This window comes from Mus caroli, unplaced genomic scaffold, assembly GCF_978045245.1.
Source record: "Mus caroli unplaced genomic scaffold, Mus_caroli_1 scaffold_16, whole genome shotgun sequence".
Taxonomy (NCBI): Eukaryota; Metazoa; Chordata; class Mammalia; order Rodentia; family Muridae; genus Mus; species Mus caroli.
In genome coordinates, this window is record NW_028227271.1 from 12,122,501 (window position 1) to 12,135,874 (window position 13,374).

The following is a 13,374-nucleotide window of genomic DNA, read 5'->3' on the forward strand; positions in this document are numbered from 1 at the left end:
GCACAGAAAATATTTTCAAAAAAATCCTAGAAGAAAATTTCCATAACCTTGAGAAGGATATGCCTATAAGGTACAAACTAAACAGTACAAAACAAGATAAACAAACGAAAACAGAACAGAACATTAAATAGGTTAGACCAAAGGAAAAAATTCCCCTCAACACATAATAATAAAAATACTAAGTTACTATGTGCACAGAACAAAGAAATAATATTAAAAGCTCAAGGGGAAAACATCAAGTAACATCTAAAGGCTGATGCATTAGAGGAGCACCTGAATTCTCAATGGAGATTTAAAACCCTGATGGCCTGGAAAGATGTTCTACAAACTCTAAGATACCACAGTGCCCAGCACAAATCACTATACCCAACAAATCATCCAATCACAATGGATGGAGACAAAAAGAATTTAATAATTTTAGGCAGCATCTATCTATAAATCCTACACTACAGAAGGCACTAGGAAGAAAAACTTCTAACTGAAGAGATTAACTTTACCCAAGAAAAGAACAAGGAAGAAGCAATCTCAGACCAACAAATCAGGAGAGGTAAAAATAAAAATCATACCACAAGAATTAACTAACAGGAGTCAACAAACATTGCTCATTGATTACTCTCAGCGTCAACTGTCTCATTTCTCCAATAAAAAGACACAAACAGAATGGATGCAAAACCAGGACTCATCCTATCCTACTGCTGTATCCAAGAGAAGCACCCTAGCATCAAGAATAGATATTACCTCAGGGCAAATGGATGGAAAAATATATTCCAAACAAATGGAACTAATAATCAAGCTTGTGTAGCAACTTTCACCTCTGACAAAAGACTTCAAGGAAAAAAAAAAAAAAACTAGGAAGAGATGGGGAACAACACTGCATACTCATCAAAGGTAAGATCCACCAAGAAGACACAGAGATTCTTAACATTTATTCACCAGACACAAGAGCACTGAAGTTCACAAAAGAAACACTACTACAGCTTAAATCACATATTGAGCCTCACACAGTGAATAGTGGGTGACTTCAACACTACATTCTAACCAACACATGTCACCTAGACAATAAAGTTACCAAACATATGGGGAGATAGAGTTCCAACTGGACAACTTTCCTTAACAATTGAAGCTTCAGTTTAGGGAATGGACTATATATAATCCATAATTGCTGGCCAAAGTGGCCCCATGGGAACCCCCCAAACAACCCAGGCTCTTGCAAAGGTTATAGATTACTTTCCACAGTCTGATTACCAGGCCCCATTTCTAAAGACAACACCTACATGACTCATTGAACACGGAGAATTTGAGCTGGAACCTTCTACACCCCTACATTTTAGCATCTTTGGTACAGGAAGATACTCTACATGCTATCAGAGAAATTTGAATATCAACCCACATATAAACCTTTGATTTACAATGGTATCCTGCCTTCAAGATATGTAACCATCATGGTGGCACAAAGGTTGAGGGAGCAACCAACAAATATGTTTTGATTTAAGGCATACTTCATGAGATGGAAACCTTAGTCACACTTGGGTGACCAAGAACCTGAGATTAGATAGTCCAGGGACCTGGGAGCAAACCAAATATTACTGACCTACAAAAGGAATGTAGCAATAAAATTAAATGACCCCTGATGGCGTATTCCTTTGTACTCATAGATCAGTGCCTTGCTCAGCCATTTTCAGAGAACCTTGTCCTGCACCAGATGGGAACAAATACAGAGATCCACAAGAAAATATGTGGAGAGTGAGAGACTTCGGAACACTCAGTCCTTAAAAGGATTTATGTCTCCATAAAACACTCGACCCACCCCTCAGAGCTTAGGGAACTCTATGGAAGAGTGGGCAAAAGATTATAAGAGTCAGATGGGATAGAACACCTAACTTCTAAACACTGCAAGACTGAAACATATACGACACATATATGACCAACGCACATACACATTATCACAGAGACTGAGGTAGCATGCAGCATGCACAGGGTCAGCAAAGGTTTTGCATCACATGGAGTCCTAAAGCTGAAAGGAGAAGTGGACACACCAAACCTCCATCTCTAACCCAGAAGCTATCTCCAACTGATAGTCACATGCAAATGAAACTTTAGTTTCCTTCAAGCAAGTCTCACTGGGGAAACGAATCTTCAGGGTAGGGTGCCTGCCCAACAGTAGGAGGCCAATGGAAAAGAACTCAAAGACATCTTCAGAGCTTCATTGTCTCATAATGTTGTATCTGGTCTTTCTAAAAGTTTTATCTTGAAATTTTATTTTATTATATATAATTGTAGTATAAATAATTATAACACATATGTGTGTTTGCTTTCTAACATGAGACATAACAGGAGTTGTCTAGGTGGGAAGGGTGGTGGGCATGAACCAGGAGAAGTAGAGGGAAAGGAAACCAGAATCAGGGTATATTTATGAAGAAAAAATCTGTTTTCAATAAAAGAAAATTAAACGTGTTTAACTAGAAGCAGGTATCATGTTCATCACCAGTCAAACTACACATAAGCGCAAATATCTCAATTCACTCTGGAACCAGGTAGTTTTCTAGTAATCAGAGTTATAACCCAAGAATGACATGTGAAGGTCAAAATTGAATCTACCCATTAGTCATTTAAAAATATTTTTGATTAAAATGTATTGCATCTGATATATAAAAATATTGTACACTGGCATATTCTGATATAAAAGTCTGTTATATTAAACAACTCAATGTTCAGACTGAAATAGTACACTGTTTATAAGATCTTAGCAGGCACCCTGACAGCTGCAGATACAGATCTGCATTTTCAGTTACCATGACAATTAAATGTGGTCAGATTACAAGTCTTAGGATAGAATTACTGCTAATGTTTTGTGGTAGTAGGAAGGAAAATTAGGTCAGAAAGCCATAAACTTCTGATGTTTGAGTCAAAATTATAATAATAAATATTAAATGGTACATTGTAAAGATCTAATTCATGTTTGGGGAAACATCATCATTTAAATCACCATAGTGGAAGACCTTTTTGTTTATTAGCTATCTATGAATAAAACATTTGCAAATTTAGAATGATTTAACTCCTTGAGTTAGCACAATGTATTTGTGAGCATAGACATAGATTGTGGGAACCACAACTCACAGAATACTAAAGCTATTCTTGAAAGGATTGGGCACAGAATAAATGGAAGGATTAAAATCGGAGCACTGTACATACTGGTGAGCACTAAGCAATAAAGAGACCTTGTTTCAAACAGGGAAAAAGGTGAAGACGCTTGAGGTTGTCCTCAACTTCCACATGCATGCTGTGGCATGACCATGTGTGCACTAAGACACACATGGTTGGTCCCGAGCATCAAACATACACAACAAAGCTGCAGAATCTGGATGTAGATTATCATATTGGTATTTGCTCTTTAACACCTCTCATTTCCTGACTTACACAGTAGTGTGACCCATGTCCAAAGCCCACTGCACTGGATATGTAAGGTGCTGAGATACCCCATGTAACACATTTAAAATCATAATTCTCACTATGATGTCTAATACATGGTTATTGTTCATCACTGAATGGAGATCATAGGGATGATACATTTACAAAGTGTATAGAAAATAATTCTTAAATCCCAAAACACTTACTTTTCAGACAGGGTAGACTACTGCTCTAAGTGTCATCATTTGAAAGGTGAATTTCTTTTTCATTATTTTTGTTCCCACTTCCCCCCAAAATTGGATTTTTTGACATGATTTCTACAAATCTTCAAGATTGTATAGAATTTCATCATAAGGCAAACTAAAAGGTTGAGCGTTGAGTGTCTCTACCTAGAAATATCCCCCACATTTTATTTCAGTGAATCAAATTTAAAAGATAAGAAACAGAATGTTGCACTTTTCAAACTACAGAAAGTAGATAAAATTTATTCATGAAATGGATACTGCACTGCTCAGAACTTTGAAGTGTCCTTAACCTGACAGGCGTTGGGAGCCTCTCTGAGGTAAGCCATATGTACACTGAGTGATATTAACCCTTTAATGTGTAACTTCTGCACTAGCATTTGAATTTAGGAAGCTTACTTCTTCCTCTGACTTCATCTATAAACACGGATAATCACACTTTACATTTCATTTTTGAGATTATATCATTACATAATTTCTCGCTTTCCTCCTTCCAAACCCTCCTCATACCCGTCTTTACTTTCTTTCAAATTTGTGGCCTCTTTTTTCATTGATTATGGATACATTCATAGTATATAAATGTATATTCCTAAATATAACCTGCTAACCTGTATAATGTTGCACACACACACACACACACACACACACACACACACGGTTTCAGGGCTCACTCTCACTCTCGGCATTCCTTAGTTACCTGCAGTTCTTCATGTAATGTAATGTTGAAGCTTTTTAATGTAACTGTCAAAAGCCTTGTGAGGCTTATGACTGTCATAACACAGACCGTATGCTTAGGAGAGCAATGTAAAATATCAGATATGACTATGAAAATTTAATTAAGCAGAGAAAATATGATTATTTTTGACATCATTTCATTCTAGCTAGTTGAATTTATGTATCTACAGTATCCACGCATCCACAAATGTCTCCTTTCTTTTGAAATACAGGATTGTTTAAAAGAAGCTAACTTAGGGATCTAGCATTCTAGAACTACCACATCCTAGGCAAGGATTTTCATTACAAAAAAAAAAAAAACCTTCATTAAAACCTTTCATCTATGTTACGTATTTTATCTATCTTGTATCCACAAAACCAGGATATTAAATTTGAAATATGAAAAGCACCATGGCTTGTGGTTTTCATCTGTTGCTTTTTTCAAAGAAAAGGTGTGTACTTTGATGAAATCATAGAAACTAATTTAGATTTGTCCTTCTTTTCTTTGTGTCTTCAGAAATACAAAATACAAAACATATGTGAGGGCCTCCCAGGGCACAGGGTAGATTAGTAATGGTCTCTATTCTTCAGGACACACACAGTAGCTTTTGTGAGAAAACAATTGAATGCAATACAGTGCTAGGATCTTGTCCTTACAGACAGATTGCTTGAGATCCCATACATAGTGGCTACAAACACAAGGCTGGAACTCTAACGAGCAAGTGTGAAAAAGGTAGAACCTAACTGGAGGCATGAGGAGTTAGGCAGGTCACCTAAAAGATAGACAAAGAGACAAGTGACCAGTGTCGGAGACTACCAACAAATTATGGGATGGAGGAGGAAGAAAGCGTCAATAGCAGGAAATGAGGCTGGTCAGTAACCTGAGCATGGTCAGCGATTAGAGATGGAAGAGATCTGAAGATTGAGAGATGAAGTTTAAAAATGTAGTAAGAACTACTGATAAATGACTTCAGGTGAAATAAAAGAAAGGACCTTGGGAAATAAAAAAGGCAGACCCCATTCAAATACCTTTAGCCTGGGGAACATCATTATGAAATTTTCTTTGGAAAGACAGCTGTGGACGTGAGCTGGAAAATGAGCTTGGTGTAAAGGAGACTATGAAAAGAAGACCAGAGGGAGTGTCTCTGAACACTGAACATTTCTATTTAAAACGCTGTCTTGGTTAGAATTTCTATTGAAGTGAAGAGACACTATGGCCACAGAAACTCTTATAAAGGAAACCATTCAATTGGGGGATGGCTTACAGTTCAGAGGTTTAGCCCATTATCAAGGTGGCATTCAGGCAGACATGGTGCTGGAGAGGTAGAGGATAATTCTACATCCGAATCATCAGACAGCAGGAAGAGAGTACCACACTGGGCCTGGCTTGAGTGAAACCTCAAACCCCTTTCCCAGAAACACACTTCCTCCAGCAAGGCCACACCTCCTTCACCAGGGGCACACCTCCTAATGAGCCAATGGAATATACTCGTTTTCATTCAAACCACCACACGTTAAACAAAGTGTTCAAAAGATTAACATGTGCCAGTTATACAGTGGTTACCTGAATAGGGTTAGCTACCAAACTCTGTATAGTCCTTGATATATCTAAGAGAACAGGTTAAAGGACTAGATAAACTGACATAAGAAGCCTAAAGTGACCAATCAGGAGCATTTAGAAAATAAGCAACAAAACAGTACCGAAAAGGTGTGTCACACGCAGTCAGGTCTACATCATCAAGCACAGGGCTGAGCAATTATCCACCGAATTAGGGACCATCTGGATAATCCTAGCAGGAACAGATTTAGTGCTTGAGTCATTCAGACAATTGTGCAAACAATGTGCCCTGCTCTGACTGAGTAACCTGGTCATTAAGATCTCCTCTAGTATGTTTTGCCTTGTGATATTTTTGGAATGGACAATGGAGGCTCGGAAAGAATTAAGGAGTCATCTACTTACTGGAAGAACCACAGAAAGAATAATGGAAATGTAATAGACTGGTATTATATTATATGTGTCCCCAGGAACCACTTCACATGTGGGTAGACATAAGATGCACACAGGTTCAATCTTGCTTTAGTGGATGAAAGACACCAGTGTTGTTCATTTCTGACCTTTCCTATTCAAGTTCTATTAGAAGGCAGAAAGTAGTTCTCTGAGCTTTGATGTGATACAAAATAACAATGGGAATGAATTGAAAATGGACAGTAAGCTTATAAATACCTATATGACAGAACATGTTTTTAGAAAGGCACAGCCAGGCACTGCAGGTCATATCTGCAATCTCAGCTCAAGATCCTAACATAACAGGATCTCCACAAGTTCAAGGACAACCTAAGACTAATAGTGAGTTCAAAGTCAACCTGGGAACAAAGCGAGATGTGTTTCAAACTCCACAGCTTGTGTTCACCCCCTTCCCCTGTCCCCATAAATCCAAAAGCCAAAATCTGTGAATCAAAAACTTTTGCAAATGTCCTATTCTATGAGGAACATATGAGTGCCCTCAGTCAATCTAGCTTCGCAAACCGAGAAACAAATGAGCATGGTATTGTATAAACTCACCCCAAAGCACAGGAAAACAATTCAAAAGAACTCTATACATAACTTTTATCCTCAAATTATCACCTTTAAAAAAACATAATACCAAGTGTCTATGATTACAGTGCATTGCCAAATTGGTGTAGCCTTTGTGGAATATAAATCTGTGTATGGACTGTTGAGAAGCTGTTTGTCAGTATCCACTAAGAGGTTACAAATACATTTTCACTAATAACTTTTAATCCATAATGATAAAGAAATAATCATAACTGCAAAGCATGTATATTTATGTTCAGTTCCTTAACTAAGGAAATCTAGAAACACTGTAATGACAACTGTACATTTGGAAACCATATATACTTCCTTACTAAGAATGACCAATGAAAAGGATAAATACTTAGTGTCTGATGCAAAGGTAAAGTGGATCACAAAAGCCGATTGTCACTGTCCCTATACTTAACAGTCAAGGGTACAGACTGAAAATGTCTATGTACATCAACAGTAATAAGAAAAATAGCATGGTGTCATCTGCCTTCCATCCTAGCACTGGAGACGCAGGCAGACAGATCTCTGTGAGTTCAAGACCAACCTCCTCTACATAGTAAGCACGTGAGCTACAGCTGAATTCCAGTCTAACCAAATGACCTGTCAATGAAAGACAAAAGGAGAAGAGAGAAAGAAAGAAAGAGAGAAAGAGAGAGAGAGAGAGAGAGAGAGAGAGAGAGAGAGAGAGGAAGGAAGGAAGGAAGGAAGGAAGGAAGGAAGGAAGGAAGGAAGGAAGGAAGAGAGGGAGGGAGGGAGGGAGGAAAGAAGGAAGGAAGGAAGGAAGAAAGAAAGGAAGGGAAAGAAAAAAGGAAAGGAAAGAAAACTTTTATAATTGAAAAACATCTCCTTATAGGGTATATTTTTCTTTATTTCTAATTTTTCCTTAGTTATTCTGTATTTTCTTTTAATTAGATTTATTCCAATTTTATCATAAGTATGAGAATATAACTACCTGTTTACACACTTTTGAATATAATTTTACACAACAGGCTTTCGTCCGGCCATAGTGAGCAATCCACCATCCTTCTACTACATGGCCAATGGTACACAGCTCAGTCCTTCTTAGACGTTGGACCCAAATATGTCTTACTGCCAACAAAATGTTTCAAAGGGAGAAACAATAGCAAGAATCGAAGGTACTTCACTTTTAAGTGGCCATCTTGGGATAAAGCTCCTATGCTGGCAGACATGGCTTAATGCCCACTGCACCAAACTAGATTTATAACAACAGAAGAATTTGATAGGGTGGATAACAGAGAATACACATTAGAATTTAGAGTGAGTACAGATAAACTACTGAATAGATGGTGGATAGTTCTAGATGAAAGGAAAACTTACAAAGTATTAATCACAAACAAAATTGTATGGAAAGTTACAGCATCTATTACTAATGGCCATCTTAGGGCTGATGCCTATCAATGGAGATAGGCAATGATGCTCCATACACATAGTTACAAATGATGCAATAACAGTTATTAATTAATAAATAATTGCTGTAGCCCAAGTCCTGTCCTGAGTGCCTTACATGCATTGTCTCAGGATAATCCAGCAAAACCTCTACAGTGTTATTGTAGACCCCAATGGTGAATGAATATATATATTCATATATCTGCATAATGAAGCCCACCACAGCCTATGTCTTAACCAGGACAGTATTCACGACTATTAGGAACTTAATAGAAATGGAACCGCAGAAGGAACTGTGTCATTTGAGATCTTGGGGAAGAGAGCCAAAATAGGACGGAGAGCAAGGAAGGAGGAGGCTTTAGAAAAGTAAGAAAACGACAACAGATGATTGTGGTGTCTACAGCTGAAATTTAGGAGAAGATGAGAAAAAACATGGAAAATATCTGTCAGAGGGGAAGAACAGACTGGTAATAAGCAGAAAACAGACACGGCACTGGTCAAGCATGGGGCTTCCCATTGACTTAGAGAGCATAGATTCTAGGATATGATGCTGCTGAGCATAGACAGTTTGTGTGTAGAAATGGTAGCACTTGACTGAAGACATCAAGAGATTAGGCAAGTACATACAAAGTAGATGGGTTGTTTACAGCAGAGGGTAGACGATGTTAATGGGCATGGGGGCAGGGTAATGCATATATCATGGAAAATGCAGAGAATTCACTTTGACTATTATGGTGAGGACCAGAGATGAGAGAGAGCTGAGGAAGGAGGAGATGGTGAACTTGGAGAGTGTCCCACGGACCAGTGATGACTTTCTATTTGTTGATTTTGGGTTGGGGTGGGGTAAGATAGAATGCTCTTACTTGTAGAAATCTAGTCTATCTTCTACCAAACTCTCTGGTTGGGTGCATGGTGCACAAGGAAGAATATATGGTAAAAACAGAATCCAGCCATCACCTGTGTTAGACAACTGAGTCATTCCGGGGTAAGAATACAGAAACACCCCACACATTAGCCATGAGTCATCACGGGCAGAATAATGGAGACAGAGTTTCCAAAAGTAGCCCTCAATTCTGCTCTCTATTGACAAATAGATAAGCCTCAAATCCCTTTGCAACACTGATGTGAATAATTTGCTATGATGATGGGTTTTCAGCATTTGTCTTTGAGCCTAGAACGTTCAGTGTGGTCATTGTAAAACAATATAGATCATGATGTCCCGGTTTGTTTGGCTGGTTGGTTGTTTTTTGTTGTTGTTGTTGTTGTTGTTGTTGTTGTTGTTGTGTTTGCTGGGTTTTGTTTGTTTGTTTGGGGGTGGGGTTTGCTGTGATAATACACTGAACAACACAAAGACTGCTAAATTCCTTTCTCTGGCTAGCTCAGCTACTTTCCTTTTATAGCCTAGGCCCCACTGAGTGGGGATGGTGCTGCCCACAGTGGGCTGAGCACTCCTGCATCAATTAGAAAGTAAGAAAATACAGAGTGAACAGGACAGGGTGAGTGCACTGGCTGGTTTTGTGTGTCAACTTGACACAAACTGGAGTTATCAAAGAGAAAAGAGCCTCCCTTGAGGAAATGCCTCCATGAGATTCAGCTGTAAGGCATCTTCTCAATTAGTGATCTAGGGTGGGAGGGACCATCGTGGGTGGTGCTATACCTGGGTTCTATAAGAAAGCAAGCTGAGCAAGCCAGGGGAAGCAAACCAGTAAGTAATATCCCTCCATGGCCTCTGCCTCAGCTCCTGCTTCCTGACCTGCTTGAGTTCCAGTCTTGGCTTCCTTTGGTGATGAACAGCAGTATGGAAGTATAAGCTGAATAAAACCTTTCCTCCCCAACTTGCTTCCTGGTCATGATATTTTCTGCAGGAATAGAAACCCTGACTAAGACAGTGAGAGTGGTGATTTTTCAACTGGGGTTCCCTCTTTCTAGGTGATTCTAGTTTTCTCAAAAAAAAAAAAGTTAATTAGTAAAACCTTTTTTCAGAAATGCATTTCTGTGTCTAGCTAGATAATAAAACAGGTACTACATAAGGTTAACCAGCATAAGACTAAGTGTGATAGATAAGGTTTCCACTTGTATTATCATCCAAGGAGATCCAGGCTGTAGCTTTAAAAACGGCATGTAGTTGATAAATGTGGATCCTGTATAATAATCACTAGTAGCTCTGCTTATTCACAGCCTACTGTGTTCCCACCCCCACAGCGCAAACGTGCTCAGATATTTAAGAAAAGCTTCCTGACAAACCTAGATGTCAACTCTGTTATTCTTTCCTGGAATACCATGAGAATAAAACTAAGAATGAAACACTCCCCAAATCAGATAATCAGGCAGTTGGGGTGGCAAATTCAACACCAGCCCCCTCTGATATATTAGAATATCTAGGAGTTCAGAAATTAATTCTGAAGCATATAGAGAAAAAAGTTACCCCAACACATATTATTGCTGATATCAACACTATTTAAATTTATTACAGGGACTGATAATTATGGAAAACTGCAGAGTCTGATATTTGAAGAGGAATGCACAGTAGGCTTTAGTAATATAGAGTTGAGATTTGTGACAGATTTTAAGCCCACCATTTGTTCCTCCTCAATTTTTTGAATTTACGAAAAAAAAATAGATGTACAAACATTTATAAAAGGAAGTCCATGCAATACAAATACATCTGAAATATCACGTCGGCACAAATTTATATAAGCCACAAGAAAGATATGTCCAAGGAACTATATCAAAACTATCTCAGATGGTCATACCAGTTCCACAGTCCTGCATCCTGAAAAGTGGGTGGGTCCTTTCCAGACCCCAGAGAGTAGCTAGCTACAAGTTACCACACAAATACATTTATTTCCAAATAGCCAAAATATACAAGCATGTGCACAATATTGTGCACCAGTGAGTTAATAAACTATTGTAGATACGATATATACTAATGTGATGCCTGTTATATACTTCAAGCTGCAATGGTCGATATGCACCATGAATCTGAAAAACGCGGGATAAAACCCAGAAATTCATTCAAAATAATAATAATTTTTGAATACATCCCTTTCTGTGAGCTACAGAAACGTTATTCCGAGTGTGAAGGTAGGGAGGGGGGTTGTTACTCTGAGTTTCTCTCTTCCCCGGTTTTCCCCCTAATGAAGAATTTGATTCTATTTTACCCCTCCCACCCTGTGCTTGCAGATTGCTTGAGAAGACCAAGGCAGCCTGCTCAGCAGCAAAGAAACCGGCTGGCTGCGCAGGAGCTATATATAGCTCCTCCACCTTGGAGATGTGCACACACAGGCACACATACTGATGCCCATGCTGGATTTGGCATGGGGGAAAAAAAGGACAGTCAGAAATGGCTACACCTCTCACTTCTTGCTTCTTTCCCACCATTCCTATTTTTCCCCCAGGATTTTTCCCAGCATGATATCTGATTTCCCTGCAATTCTTCTCCCTACTGCTACCAGCAATCTGATTCCAGCAGGAATCGGCACTGGGCCAACACCCAGTGCCCAAATGCGGTCACCCAGGGAGGATGCTTTGGAGCTCATCCTGACACAGTCACTTGACTAGATGAAGTGGTAGTTCCCTGTAGGAAACAGCGAGGCCAGTGGGAAATTGCCTTTCTGCCCTGCCCAATCCGCAGAACCTTGTGGAGGAGGTACGTTGGCTTTCCCTCAGATTGGATACATCAGAAAATGCGGAGATTCTCCCCAGTCACCAAGCCCTAAGGGAGCTGGTTTTTAGACAGGGGAAGGACAACCCCCTGCCTTCCTCATGGCCAGCACCGGCAACCAGCGCTGTGCTGGAGAGTACCCCGCAGGTGCGGGGGAGGGGAGCAGGCGGCGCCCCACATGCGGAGCAGTTGAAGAGCTCACAGGACCTGCGGCTCCTGCAGCTGGCACGTCTGCGACCCCAGCCCCCAACCTCAACGACAGGGCAAACCCCAGGCCTGACCCTGCAGGCAAGCTGCGGCGTCTGCTAGGAAAGTTGCCCAGACGCAGTGCCCCTTGGGGCCCCTTCCAGCAACCCTTCCCGGTGTATCACCCCGGCTCCGGCATCCAGACCATCACCACCCCCTCCATCCCATCTTCTGATTGGTGTCATAGGTGTCGCGGTGACAGCTACAGCGACCCCGGGAGCCGGGGTAACCAGGGCGGGGCAGGGGCTGGGTGGCCTCTGGGAAGCACGCCTTCCCTGCGCTCTGCAGAAGGGCGAGCCTGCCTCCTACCTGTTCCCCACTCCTGTCGCCTCCTCGCTGCCTGGCCCTACAGCTTTCCCGCTCCCGCCGCAAACAGCTGGGAGCGCATCTCCCACCAGCGCCACTCCTCGCCTAGGCGGAGCCCACCCTAGCTACTTGACAGCAGTAGCCGGGGCCTCAGAGTGCAGTTATTGGGGCCGCGGGGAGAGGGAGGCGGGGACCGGAGGGAAACTCGCACCTTTGATTGGACAAAGGAGATGTCATTCTCAACTCTAGGGTTTCTGTGGACTGACTCTTAGCTTCTGAGCCCACCAGCGAAGAGTCCTTGGAGTCCGCGGTTTGAAACCCTTCTCCTTCTGGGTCAGAGGGCCTCTGAGGAGGGAAACCACCCTTAGGAACTACCATTACAGGTTCCAAGAGGGAGGGAGGGTCTGACAAAGCCAGATCTCTGGAACTTTCTAAAACAGATTCTCTGCTCCTGGAGATTCAACCAGGGGCACCAGCAGAGGCAAATAAATGCTCCGTATGAACATGGACTTCAGTGAAGAAACAGAAAACGGGATGCACAATTAAGAGGCGAGAAATCGCAGTAAAATCGGAAATGGAGATTTTGTTCCTTTGCAGTTGCCTACCATTGACCACATAGGTCATGAAAGATTTCCTTACAGCAAAAATTGCACAAACTCTATATACCATTTAACCAAAATTTGCTTATATAGGGTCCTGTATTTAAAATGGGAGGAAATGCTATAAAAATAAACGTTCAGAGTAAAGCAAGCTGAGACATTTGCCATGGGCAATTCCGTGGGTGACAAGTGTTTATTTAAAGT

General features: G+C 40.7%; 1 protein-coding gene across 3 annotated transcripts in view; it reads right to left on the minus strand.

The window, feature by feature from the left end:
* Cntn1 (contactin 1) overlaps positions 1 to 12,741 on the minus strand; it is a 291,216-nt gene extending 278,475 nt beyond the window's left edge. For all 3 annotated transcript variants that reach the window (XM_021183311.3, XM_029469977.2, XM_085831994.1), the window contains exon 1: positions 12,575 to 12,741. The gene's annotated coding sequence lies outside the window, so the exon portion shown is untranslated. The remainder of the gene's footprint in view (positions 1 to 12,574) is intronic.
* Positions 12,742 to 13,374: the final 633 nt, after the last annotated feature.